The sequence below is a fragment of the Schistocerca gregaria genome, chromosome X, assembly GCF_023897955.1.
Source record: "Schistocerca gregaria isolate iqSchGreg1 chromosome X, iqSchGreg1.2, whole genome shotgun sequence".
Classification (NCBI taxonomy): Eukaryota; Metazoa; Arthropoda; class Insecta; order Orthoptera; family Acrididae; genus Schistocerca; species Schistocerca gregaria.
Genome location: NC_064931.1, coordinates 73,080,813 through 73,094,620, shown reverse-complemented (window position 1 = coordinate 73,094,620; position 13,808 = coordinate 73,080,813). Strand labels below are relative to the sequence as shown.

The 13,808-nt window shown below is 43.7% G+C and overlaps 1 protein-coding gene across 1 annotated transcript in view; it reads left to right on the top strand.

Annotated features, from left to right (window-relative positions):
* LOC126298634 (uncharacterized) overlaps positions 1–13,808 on the top strand; it is a 210,460-nt gene that overhangs the window by 45,722 nt on the left and 150,930 nt on the right. Inside the window, exon 2 of the mRNA XM_049990041.1 lies at positions 523–715. The gene's annotated coding sequence lies outside the window, so the exon portion shown is untranslated. The remainder of the gene's footprint in view (positions 1–522; positions 716–13,808) is intronic.

Genomic DNA, 13,808 nt, shown 5'->3' with positions numbered 1-13,808 from the left:
TTTGGTCCACACTACCACATCTGAATGTTGCCTACCTACAGTCTTAGCAACAACGCCACTGGCTGTCAGAGATATCAGAACGGTTTTCGCTTATAATTTAGACTCGTTCGTTTCCGGTATAGGGATCCTTACCTCAGATTGACACATTTATCCTCCGCAATCATCCTCGAAAGTTCGTATCATCGTAATGGAATCACCCTGTACGTACATTTATTTACAGTCGTTAGCGCCTATAGCTTTGACGCTCAATAGCGTCGTTGGATGTCGTTTCCGGACATGGGTTCCTGTGTAAAATTTGGTCTACTAAGTCCCCTATTCAACCTCTGGAAGTGTGTAACATGAATTGTGAAACACGCTATAGAGTTTTTGTATAATCAGAAGAAGTTGTTTGCATCAGTGCTTAGCACAGAGCGCTTTTGATTTATTTGGGAGGGGATCGCAAATAAAAGTTTAATAATTTTGATAGAGTACCGTTGGTAGATTGCGGCTGTTGTGCACGTGGCCATCTCGCATGATTTGCAGGGAGCTCGTGAATGCCGTGTCGCAGCCGCCTCTCTGCCCTGAGGACGCCCGCAGCTGCTCGTCGGAGGCGGCTTCTAGCCAGCTCGCCACGTGCCTGCCACCACAATTAGCGCACGTTGGAGCTCCTGGCTCCCCTTTCGTCAACTGCTGGAGCTGTGCTCTCCGTCACATCGACACGAACAGCGGCGTTGCGGTAAGTCCGCGCTACGTGCTGCAGCTACTGCTGCCACTCTGAGCGCTGTGGCAACGCCACGGGGCTACTCTGCTAAATCTGTCCTCAAAACGCACTGTTCTCTTGGAGTGCCACCAAGCATAGAGACAAATCAGTATTGTCCATTCACAACGGTACTCTCCCATCAAGTACGGAGGAATATCTCTCTTCTTATGTGCTCTTACATCTTAAATTCGTGAATTTCGTCAAAAACCGCTTTCCGCGATCTTTTTGCATTATTTTTTTTTCAATTACCATGGGGCCATTCGATCCAAAGGTACTCGATCATGGAATAACTTATTACATAACTCTCTGACTGCCGACAAAAAACAAAAAATTGAAAAGTCGGCGGTATTTGTAAGTAACGCTTTACATCGAATGGCCCTGAAATGCAGAAACATTTAGTACCCAATAAAAGGAATGTTCAACAATAAACCTTTTTCAGTCTGGGATTTGTCAGTCACAGATTTTAGTTTTGTTGGTTGCCTATCAAAAACAGCACCTATAGAATAGTTCATACTTCTCTTTACGATGATTAGCAGAGTGTTGTCAAGCGCAATGTACTTCTTTTATATTGTTCACTAATGGATTGCTGCGGTTAGTTTTGAGTAAGTAGTTATCAGTAATCACTTAGGGGAGTACTTGTACTAGGATTGTTAGGTTGGAGTTCCGAAAACTTGTAAACAGGCATCACCGAAACCGCTCCACAATATAAACATTAGTGACGCGAGTGCATCAATACTGGCGAAGCCACTTTGATTCCCTAGTCCTTACAGAGACTGTTTTCAGCCCCTCGACTATTATTACCTGATATGCTAGAATAAAATCCTTCTAAATTGCTCATAAGTCTACTAAGCACTACAGTTTTCTTAAACACTGACGACTCCGTACTACCTGCCTAATGCTTCCTACATCTGTAAGCCTATGACTTCCTCATGCCTGCAATCTGTTAGCAGAATCTTCTTCTTAGACTTCGAACGTTGTCAAGGAGACCAGTTATAATTTTGTTGCACCTTTCCTGTTTCCACAAATTCTGAATTGTTATCGTAGCGTAGGCTTTAGAAACATTTAGTTTTGTCGATTTTATTGTCGAGTCCACGGGACTGACCTGCCTCTGGTAGCCCCCGAGTCATCTGACTTTTGTAGCTCCTTCATGAGCTCCTCTTCACACGTTCATTGGACTTCTCATCAGTTGGTGTCTATTTGCAAGTCAACGCAAACATAGTTTTTAAAAAATGTATTTCATCCGCGGTTTTGATTTTCTGACGGATGGCTACATTTTGTAGGCTTGCATTTAGACTCCTGCTCCCTAGAGACATCTACGCTTACACGATTACTCTGTAACTCCCACTTAAGTGTTCTGCAAGCCTTTTATAGAGGCACGATCAGACCATTTTTCCACCGTTCATTCTCGGAAAGAGCGTGTTAAAAATAAACACCTAATCTTTCCGTGCGAGCTCCGATTTCTCTCATTTTATTACGGTGGTCATTACTCCCTATGTAGAGGGAAGTGAACAACGTATTTTATTATTCGGTGGAGAAACTTGGTGACTGAAATTTCGTGAAAAGATATCTTCGCAACTAAATGCGCTCTTGTTTTTACGGTTGCCACCTGAACTCCTTTATCATATCCGTGTCACACTTTCCACTATTTCCCGATAGACCTAATACAAAACGGGCTGCCCTTCTCTGGACTTTTTTTTAATGTCCTCCGTATTTTCTATCTGTTAATAATCTTACACCGCGCCGTAGTACTCCAATCGAACACGTCAAACGTATCGTAGGCAATCTCTGTAGTACATTTGTTGCATCTTGTAACTGTTCTGCGAGTAAAACGTAGTGTTTGGTTCGCCTTCCCCGCAAAACTTACAGTACGGTGGTGCTGATTTAAGTTCTTCGTAATTGCAATCCCTACATATTTAGTTGAATCGACAACCTATAAATTTGTGTGATTTAGCATGTAAAAGAGATTTAACGGAATTTTTCGGTACTCGTGTGGAAGGCCTCGCAGTTTTTAACGTTTAGGGTCAATTGCCACTTTTTTCACCATGCAGATTTCTTGTCTAAATCACTTTCCAATTCGTTTTCATCTTGTGGTAACTGTACTAGACGATAAACGAGAGCATAAACTGCACAAATCTGAGAGCGTTGATCCAATTTTCTCCTAAATGAAGAACAGAAGAAGGTCTATAAGACTTCGTTGGGAAACCCCAAACATCACTTCGGTTTCACTAGATAACTTCCCGGCAATTACTACTAACTGTGGCCATTTTTATAGAAACTCGCCAATCCAGACGATACTCCATAGTCACGCAACTTCATTAGAAGCCACTTATGAGGAATGGCATCTGGAAATACGGAATCAGCTTGACATCCCATATCGATAGTACTCATTACTTTGTGTGAATGAAGATGCAGTTGCGTTTCATGATAACGATATTTTCTGAATCGGTCCTAGTTATGCATCTCTCTGAGACGAAAATTCCCAACTTAAGTGTGTGTTCCTGTCTGTAATGCGCTATGTCTCACGAAAAGCTTGATTATTATTACAAAGCTGTAGAGCCTCAGCTGTACCTGCACAGGTGAACCGGGGCGTGTGTGACACCAAATCTTTGTGGGTGGGCACGAATGTAGTGTCGACCGGAAAAGTATCGAAATTCGGTTCTTTGTACCTGAGCAGCAGCTGCCTATAGCGGGGTGTGAATGTGAGTCGCCAGCACAGATTTCGGGTTTAGGGCTCTCCGTTTGCCTTTGTCTTCGATTCAGGCCGTTAAAAGTTCAAAAGTTAGTTCTATTGTTTGTGTTGTGCTAGTTTTTATAGTGCAGTTAGTTGTGTTCTTTACTTTTGAGATAATGTATTCCTTTACTAGCACGGTAAGCCGTAAAATAACAACATAACTGAGGAATTCACTGAACATTGTTTATAGCAAGTTTAAATACAAGATGTACCGTAATTGACAGAAAATCGAGAATCAGTTTGCACAACATTGGCGGAAGAAATCGAAGCCGTGCTCCCACTTAAAGTTGGAAACCTGTCAGGTGAACCGTAGCATATGTGCGCCCCACATTTGTGTAGGTAAACCTTTGAGGGTACATCTGAGAAGTACACTGGAACGTGTGAGGTGTCCCCTAGTTGACACGAGACGTCCTGCCAGGTATGGATCCCAGGCGAAATGAGCTAAGTCCACGCCAGACAGCTTAGAAGCAACTTTCACTCTTCGTAAGCAATTCGATGATTATATCGGGTGGTTATAATTAAACTTTCCCTGTTTAACACGTTATAACACGGAAACTAATTGCCGTACGAGTACCAAACTTGGTAGCATTAATGTCAAGGGCATGGGGGAGAGAAACAATGCATTTCAGTCGAAATCGTTTAATGTGTTGCAACGGTACACCGTGTCATTACATATCGGTACCATTACTGCTACAAAAGGGGTTCAACATGGAGCCCATCAGTGTGCAGAAGAGTCTGAAAGCACAGCGTCGCATTCTGCACAGCATAACGAAGCATGTCCGCAAATATGCTGATTACCTTTCTCCGTATGCGGCGCTACAGATCACCACTTGTGTGAATGTTCCCCTGGTAAACTTCGTTCTTAAGGTAGCCCCACAACCAGAAATCAAAAGAAGTGAGATTAGATGATCGTGCCAGCCAAGCATTTGGAAACGATCAGCTGATAATTGGAGAATTTTCAAATGTGTTTCGGAGAAGCAAGTGAACTTTACGAGCGATGTGCGGTGGGGCTCATCTTTCATGAAAACTGTTGAGTTTAATGCGTCTCTGTCCTGTAGGGAGGGTATGGCATGCTGGAAAAGCATATCACAGTAACACTGGCCAGTCACACTTCACGTCTTGGTCCTTGAGCGACAACCTGCTCAGAAAACAATGGGAAACGATGAACGTAGCCATGAAGCTACACCATACGGTGACCAGTCACTGTGCATGAAGTTCCTCTGTGTAGTGAATGTGAGTCAAGGTCCCTACCTCGGCAGTTTTGTCCATAGGATGGTCCACGGCCAGCCCACGTCAACTTCAAGCAACTCGTCGTTGTGCGTCCTGGTGCAAGCTGCTGTACGATATGGATCTTTTACGGATACCATTTGAGAATGGTTCGAAGCACCTTCCGTACAGTGGACCACGGGATGTTCAAGTGTAGTGACACAGCACGCGCACTGCCTGACGAGCGGGGACTCTGCGCAGCGTTGTCTGCCATAGCAACAGCGATTTGATCCACTGGTTTGGAGCCGAGTGGAAGGCTTAAACCAGAGGCTCAGACGATTCTGCGGAGAGCTGGGGTGCAAATTTCTCGACCTCCGCTATCGGGTGGAGAAATGTAGGGTCCCCCTGAATAGGTCAGGCGTGCACTACACGCCGGAAGCGGCTACGAAGGTAGCGGAGTACGTGTGGAGTGCACATGGGGTTTTTTTAGGTTAGAGAATTCCCTCCCTAGGCCCGACAAGACGCCTCCTGAGACGCGGCAAGGCAGTAGGCAAAATGCAACAAGGAATAACAATATTAATGTGCTTATAGTAAACTGCAGGAGCGTCTATAGAAAGGTCCCAGAACTGCTCTCATTAATAAACGGTCACAACGCCCATATAGTACTAGGAACAGAAAGTTGGCTGAAACCAGACGTAAACAGTAATGAAATGCTAAACTCGGATTGGAATGTATACCGCAGAGATAGGCTGGACAGTGAAGGGGGAGGCGTGTTTATAGCGATAAGAAGTGCAATAGTATCGAAGGAAATTGACGGAGATTCGAATTGTGAAATGATTTGGGTGAAGGTCACAGTTAAAGCAGGCTCAGACATGGTAATTGGATGTCTCTATAGGCCCCCGGGCTCAGCAGCTGTTGTGGCTCAGCACCTGAAGAATAATTTGGAAAATATTTCGAGTAGATTTCCCCACCATGTTATAGTTCTGGGTGGAGATTTTAATTTGCCGGATATAGACTGGGAGACTCAGACGTTCATAACGGGTGGCAGGGACAAAGAATCTAGTGAAATATTTTTAAGTGCTTTATCTGAAAACTACCTTGAGCAGTTAAACAGAAAACCGACTCGTGGCGATAACATATTAGACCTTCTGGTGACAAACAGACCCGAACTATTTGAATCAGTTAATGCAGAACAGGGAATCAGCGATCATAAAGCGGTTACTGCATCGATGATTTCAGCCGTAAATAGAAATATTAAAAAAGGTAGGAAGATTTTTCTGTTTAGCAAAAGTGACAAAAACCAGATTACAGAGTACCTGACAGCTCAACACGAAAGTTTTGTCTCAAGTACAGACAGTGTTGAGGATCAGTGGACAAAGTTCAAAACCATGGTACAATATGCGTTAGATGAGTATGTGCCAAGCAGGATCGTAAGAGATGGGAAAGAGCCACCGTGGTACAACAACCGAGTTAGAAAACTGCTGCGGAAGCAAAGGGAACTTCACAGCAAATATAAACGTAGCCAAAGCCTTGCAGACAAACAAAAATTACGCGAAGCGAAATGTAGTGTGAGGAGGGCTATGCGAGAGGCTTTCAATGAATTCGAAAGTAAAGTTCTATGTACTGACTTGGCAGAAAATCCTAAGAAATTTTGGTCCTATGTCAAAGCGGTAGGTGGATCAAAACAAAATGTCCAGACACTCTGTGACCAAAATGGTACTGAAACAGAGGATGACAGACTAAAGGCCGAATTACTAAATGTCTTCTTCCAAAGCTGTTTCATAGAGGAAGACTGCACTGTAGTTCCTTCTCTAGATTGTCGCACAGTTGACAAAATGGTAGATATCGAAATAGACGACAGAGGGATAGAGAAACAATTAAAATCGCTCAAAAGAGGAAAGGCCGCTGGTCCTGATGGAATACCAGTTCGATTTTACACAGAGTACGCGAAGGAACTTGCCCCCCTTCTTGCAGCGGTGTACCGTAGGTCTCTAGAAGAGCGAAGCTTTCCAAAGGATTGGAAAAGGGCACAGGTCATCCCCGTTTTCAAGAAGGGACGTCAAACAGATGTGCAGAACCATAGACCTATATCTCTAACGTCGATCAGTTGTAGAATTTTGGAACACGTATTATGTTCGAGTATAATGTCTTTTCTGGAGACTAGAAATCTACTCTGTAGGAATCAGCATGGGTTTCGAAAAAGACGGTCGTGTGAAATCCAGCTCTCGCTATTCGTTCACAAGACTCAGAGGGCCTTAGACACGGGTTCACAGGTAGATGCCGTGTTTCTTGACTTCCGCAAGGCGTTTGACACAGTTCCCCACAGTCGTTTAATGAACAACGTAAGAGCATACGGACTATCAGATCAATTGTGTGATGGGATTGAGGAGTTCCTAGATAACAGAACGCAGCACGTCATTCTCAATGGAGAGAAGTCTTCCGAAGTAAGAGTGATTTCAGGTGTGCCGCAGGGGAGTGTCATAGGACCGTTGCTATTCACAATATACATAAATGACCTGGTGGATGACATCGGAAGTTCACTGAGGCTTTTTGCAGATGATGCTGTGGTGTATCGAGAGGTTGCAACAATGGAAAATTGTACTGAAATGCAGGAGGATCTGCAGCGAATTGACGCATGGTGCACGGAATGGCAATTGAATCTCAATGTAGACAAGTGTAATGTGATGCGAATACATAGAAAGATAGGTCCCTTATCATTTAGCTACAAAACAGCAGGTCAGCAACTGGAAGCAGTTAATTCCATAAATTATCTGGGAGTACTCATTAGGAGTGATTTAAAATGGAATGATCATATAAAGTTGATCGTCGGTAAAGCAGATGCCAGGCTGAGATTAATTGGAAGAATCTTAAGGAAATGCAATCCGACAACAAAGGAAGTAGGTTACAGTACGCTTGTTCGCCCAATGCTTGAATACTGCTCAGCAGTGTGGGATCCGCACCAGGTAGGGTTGATAGAAGAGATAGAGAAGATCCAACGGAGAGCAGCGCGCTTCGTTACAGGATCATTTAGTAATTGCGAAAGCGTTACGGAGATGATAGATAAACTCCAGTGGAAGACTCTGCAGGAGAGACGCTCAGTAGCTCGGTACGGGCTTTTGTTAAAGTTTCGAGAACATACCTTCACCGATGAGTCAAGCAGTATATTGCTCCCTCCTACGTATATCTCGCGAAGAGACCATGAGGATAAAATCAGAGAGATTAGAGCCCACACAGAAGCATACCGACAATCCTTCTTTCCACGTACAATACGAGACTGGAATAGAAGGGAGAACCGATAGAGGTACTCAGGGTACCCTCCGCCACACACCGTCAGGTGGCTTGCGGAGTATGGATGTAGATGTAGATGTAGATGTAGATGTAGAACACTGGCCAGTCACACTTCACGTCTTGGTCCTTGAGCGACAACCTGCTCAGAAAACAATGGGCAAACGATGAACGTAGCCATGAAGCTACACCATACGGTGACCAGTCACTGTGCATGAAGTTCCTCTGTGTAGTGAATGTGAGTCAAGGTCCCTACCTCGGCAGTTTTGTCCATAGGATGGTTCACGGCCAGCCCACGTCAACTTCAAGCAACTCGTCGTTGTGCGTCCTGGTGCAAGCTGCTGTACGATATGGATCTTTTACGGATACCATTTGAGAATGGTTCGAAGCACCTTCCGTACAGTGGACCACGGGATGTTCAAGTGTAGTGACACAGCACGCGCACTGCCTGACGAGCGGGGACTCCGCGCAGCGTTGTCTGCCATAGCAACAGCGATTTGATCAACCACCTGTGGTGCAACCGGTCGTCAGCCCCTTCCCGGAGCGACACCCAGTTCTCCAGTTGGTTCGAACTTCTTCACCACGCTCTGTAAATCAGGTGGAGGAAGAGGACCCTTCCGCAGTCCTTTGAGCCGGCGATATTCTCGAAGTGCAGCTGGAGCATTGCTGTTAACAGTGCTCACCAGTAATACCCTGCTCCTTTTGCCCAATCTCCTGTTGACAGGTCAACAAGTGCACTGAAATTGGTCAGGTGTGAGAGACTACGAATCACGATGACTGATCACGGCACTTGGTGACCATAGTTGGAACTGGATGGTGACGCATGGAAATCATGTACCACATACTCTGGACATTAATGCTACCAAGTTTGGTACTCGCACGGTAATTAGTTTCCGTTTTATAACGTGTAGAATAGAGATGTTTAATTTTAACGACCCCGTATGTTCCCAACCTGCTTCCCTGTTACACAAAGATCTATTAAGAGGGCCCCTGTATTTAGAACCCTTAATACCGTATAAGCGGGGTCTTTCATTAATTATTATCAGTTGTTTACATTGGAATCGCAACTCTCTTTTCACAACATGTAATCCACAGTTCTCGAAATATTGTGGTAATTTTTGGACGAATATGTTTCTCGTATATAGGGAGGTCCATTGATAGTGACCGAGCCAAATATCTCACAAAATAAGCCTCAAACGAAAAAACTACAAAGAACGAAACTCGTCTAGCCTGAAGAGGGTAACCAGATGACGCTATAGTTGGCCCGCTAGATGGCGCTGCCATAGGTCAAACGGATATTAACTGCGTTTTTTAAAAATAGGAACCCCCATTTTCATTACATATTCGTGTAGTTCGTAAAGAAATGTGAATGTTTTAGTTTGACCACTTTTTTTGCTTTGTGATAGATCGCGCTGTAATAGTCACAAACGTATAAGTACGTGGTATCACCTAACGTTCCGCCAATGCGGACGGTATTTGCTTCGTGATACATTACCCGTGTTAAAATGCACCGTTTACCAATTGCGGAAAAGGTCGATATCGTATTGATGTATGGCTATTGTGATCAAAATGCGCAAAGGGCGTGTGCTATGTATGCTGCTCGGTATCCTGGACGACATCATCCAAGTGTCCGGACCGTTCGCCGAATAGTTACGTTATTTAAGGAAACAGGAAGTGTTCAGCCACATGTGAAACGTCAGCCACGAGCTGCAACAAATGATGATGCCCTAGTAGGTGTATCAGCTGCTGTCGCGGCTAATCCGCACATCAGTAGCAGACAAATTGCGCGAGAATCCGGGATCTCAAAAACGTCGGTGTTGAGAATGCTACATCAAAATCGATTGCACACATACCATATTTATATGCACCAGGAATTGCATGGCGACGGCTTTGAACGTCGTGTACAGTTCTGACACTGGGCACAAGAGAAATTACGGGACGATGACAGATTTTTTGCACGCGTTCTATTTAGCGACGAAGCGTCATTCACCAACAGCGGTAACGTAAACCGGCATAACATGCACTATTGGGCAACGGAAAATCCACGATGGCTGCGACAAGTGGAACATCAGCGACCTTGGCGGGTTAATGTGTGGTGCGGCATTATGGCAGGAAGGATAATTGACCCCCATTTTATCGAAAAAAGTAGTCCAACTAAGACATTCATATTTATTTACGTTCTACACGAATATGTAATAAATAATGGGGGCTCGTATTTAAAAAAAAAAAAAAAACGCAGTTGATAGCTGTTTGACGTATGGCAGCGCCATCTAGCGGGCCAACCTTAGCGCCATCTGGTTTCCCCCTTCAAGCTAGACAAGTTTCGTTCTTTGTAATTTTTTCGTTTGAGGCGTATTTCGTGAGATATTTGCCCAGTCACGATCAATGGACCACTCTGTATAACATGAGTAACTGTAATAGCGCTAACTACTGGTCTAAGGATTTCACTACAATAAAATACACTGGGGTGACAGAGTCTTGGTATACCTCCTAATACTGTCAGCCCTCCTTTTGCCCGGCATCGTGCAGCATCTCCACGTGGCATGAACTCAACACGTCGTTGGAAGTGGCCTGCAGAAATATGGAGCCATGATGCCTCTACAGCTTCCGGTAATTGCGAAAACGTCACCAGTGCAAGATTTTGTGCACCAACTGACCTCACGATTATGTCCCATAAATGTTAGATTATATTCATGTCGGGCGATCTGGATACCCAAATCACAGGCTTAATTGTCCAGAACGTTCTTCAAACCAATCGCGTACAATTGTGGCCCGATGACGTCGTTGTTGGGAACATGAAGTCCGTGAATGGCTGCAAACGGTCTCAAAGTTGCCGAACATAAATATTTCCAGTTAGTGCTCGGTGCAGTTGGACCAGAGGACGCAGTCAATTCCATGGGAACACAGCCCATACCATTATGCAGCCACCAGCAGCTTACACAGTGTCTTGTTGACAACTTGATTCCGTGGCTTTGTGGGGTCTGCACCACACTCGAACAATACCATCAGCCCTTAACAAGTGAAGTCGGGACTCATCTGACCAGGCCACGGTTTTCCAGTCGTTGCTATTGGATACACAGAAATTGCGCATGTCATTCCAAATCCTAATCAATTCTTTCACTACTTGACACGACATTAAAGAAGAACCAAGGACAATTACATTCTAGAATTGTGACGTCATTTTCGTTCCCAAGATGCAATAAATGACATAGACTATCTGTTAGCTATCTGTGTAGCTTTCCTATCTTCAAAATCCATTACCAGGTGCTACGCGAAAAGAAAAGGAAGTTCCTTATCTTTTTAATCATACATATCGCATGGCTCCTGTTTCTTTCATATTTACGAACAACTCTATACAATCAAGTGCCTTACATTAGTTTTTTTTTATTTAAGAAAATAATTTGGTATATGATTCAGCAGCACGATGCCGTCTTTAATTTGCAATATTGTTTTAACACTTTAAGCTGTGTAATAAATTCTTGTGGACATGTGCCATGTCATCTCAAATTACATAGGTGTATTATCTTTGACTAAAGCAAAAAACAGTGAATAGCCTTATGAATTACGTAAGACAAATGCTGATATCAACAAGTTCCATTTTTAATACAGAAACTGAAGAGTTTTACTACTTTCGAAGGTCTTTAAATGAGTTTCGGCTCGTTTGCTCAATGAAGATTAACATTTCTGTTCAAATTCACACAGGTTACGTAAAAATAAGGTTGGAAGGAGCTCATCTACAGACAGAAATGCCAGCTGCGCAGCTCGACATAGAAATTCCACTAACTTCTCTTGACCCGTAGTACTGTTTAATATTTATTTCTGCAATCTACAGTTGTACAATTTTAACTATGGACCAATGTTTCCTTCAGCAAGGACTTCGTCAGAAGGCTACCTGAAACACTAGAAAGAACTACGTGAGATTGAGCTGAAATTTTATGACAGCTCAATATACATCTCACTTTTGTGTCCGTGGTAGCTTTCAATAAATATTTTTTGGAGAAGGACTATGCCTTGAGCAGATACAATTTCCTTCGTTTTACACCCATATATGTTACAGTAAAATTTCAGTCGTGAGTTTCCTATATTTTCTGTTAAAAAGTTGTGTGATAATACATATACTTTATGACTGTGGTCATTTTACACAGTGTGAAACTCGCATAAAGATTGCTGAATGCTTTTGAGCCGAAATGAATTGGAAAGACGTCAACGTCTTTCGGCTGCAAGTCCGTAATCTCATGGAATACTCATTACGCCGGGAAAACTTTAAGAATCATATAACACCTCCTTCACACGTAGCGCTTTGGCACCATAGTCGTATTAGGAACGGCAGATGGATCGTTTCTTCTCTGCAGCACAACCATAACTCTCATCTGGAACACAAGAGGCAGGTACATTGCAATACCGCGATAGGGATGAATTCGCAGAGCCTGCCAACATCTTGTTGCCAGTAAGTAGTAAAATCGGAGCAAATGTACAGTTAGCACGCTGGGCTCGCATTTGGATGGGCGACAGTTCAGATCCACGTGGAGCCATCCAAATTTACATTTTACGTGATTTTCCTAAATCGCTCTAGGCAAATGCCGGGAGGGTTCCTTTCAAAGGGCACGACCGATTTCCGGCCCTTTCTCAAACTTGTCCAAGCCTTTCTCCGTCTATAATAACCAAGATGTCGCAGGATGTTAATCTCCAACCTCCTTCCTTTCAGATGTTCAGCCATGAGAGCCAAAACTGGGATGCTCTAAAATACACTCATCGATTAAAACATCTCTAGCAACTCGTGTTGGCAAGGGTAGATAGTAGGAGCTCGCCTTACGAGTCTGCGCTCACACGTTGTCCAGGCAAACTATCGTTAGGATCAGCCTGGAACCGCGCGACCGCTACGGTCGCAGGTTCGAATCCTGCCTCGGGCATGGATGTGTGTGATGTCCTTAGGTTAGTTAGGTTTGAGTAGTTCTAAGTTCTAGGAGACTGATGACCACAGCAGTTAAGTCCCGTAGTGCTCAGAGCCATTTGAACCATTTATCGTTAGGAAGTTTGAAAGAAAACTCGTAAAGATAATAAAATGGTCAACTTTTGTTGTTTTCACAGATTAGTTTTAGGACACTTCGATTAATACTTTTAAAGAAGTTACAGTAAAAGAAGGGAAACGGAACTAGACAAACTCGTTTCCAAACGTCACCGCGAATGGTCAGACTGGTTCTTATAGAGAGCCAAAAAGGCGATCACTTGTTAGCTCGACGACATCAAAACGCCTTTGTGGAGAGAAAACATTTGAGTCATTCATTTTGAATAGAATGTCTCTAAACGATAATTTAAGGTAATAAAATGCAGAGAAGCCAAATGAAGCAGATAGTGCGATCGCAAATGGTCTGTTCGAAATTTATCAGGGTCGTCACTGTTGTCATTCTATGCATTCCCTTCAAAACAGAAATACGAAAGAAACTGAACAGGTCGAATTAATAGATTTGTATTGACCACAGTTTCCTTTAGCTAGTTTCAGAGCCTCCTACGTCGATTTTAGTAGACTTTCAAACAGGCAAACACAAGGAACGCGTTGAGCCCCAGTTGTAAAAACTACTCTTCCACTTACGAAATCACTTTGTCAGGACCACGGGCATGATGCTTCCCCCTACCCATCATAAGAAAGACACGGAAAAAATTGTAGGAGTATGGGTTTAAATGTAATCGTACAAGCAACTTGTTCCACATCGCAGTCCCTGTCTACAAAGTAACTTTGATATACATTTTTGTCTTAAAGAGGGGGTGTGGGTGCTAGTATATCTATGCCCTTCCTCCCCGCAGCTCCCCACCTGTTCCCTCCCCAGGAATCCCTTGCCCCAGCCACTG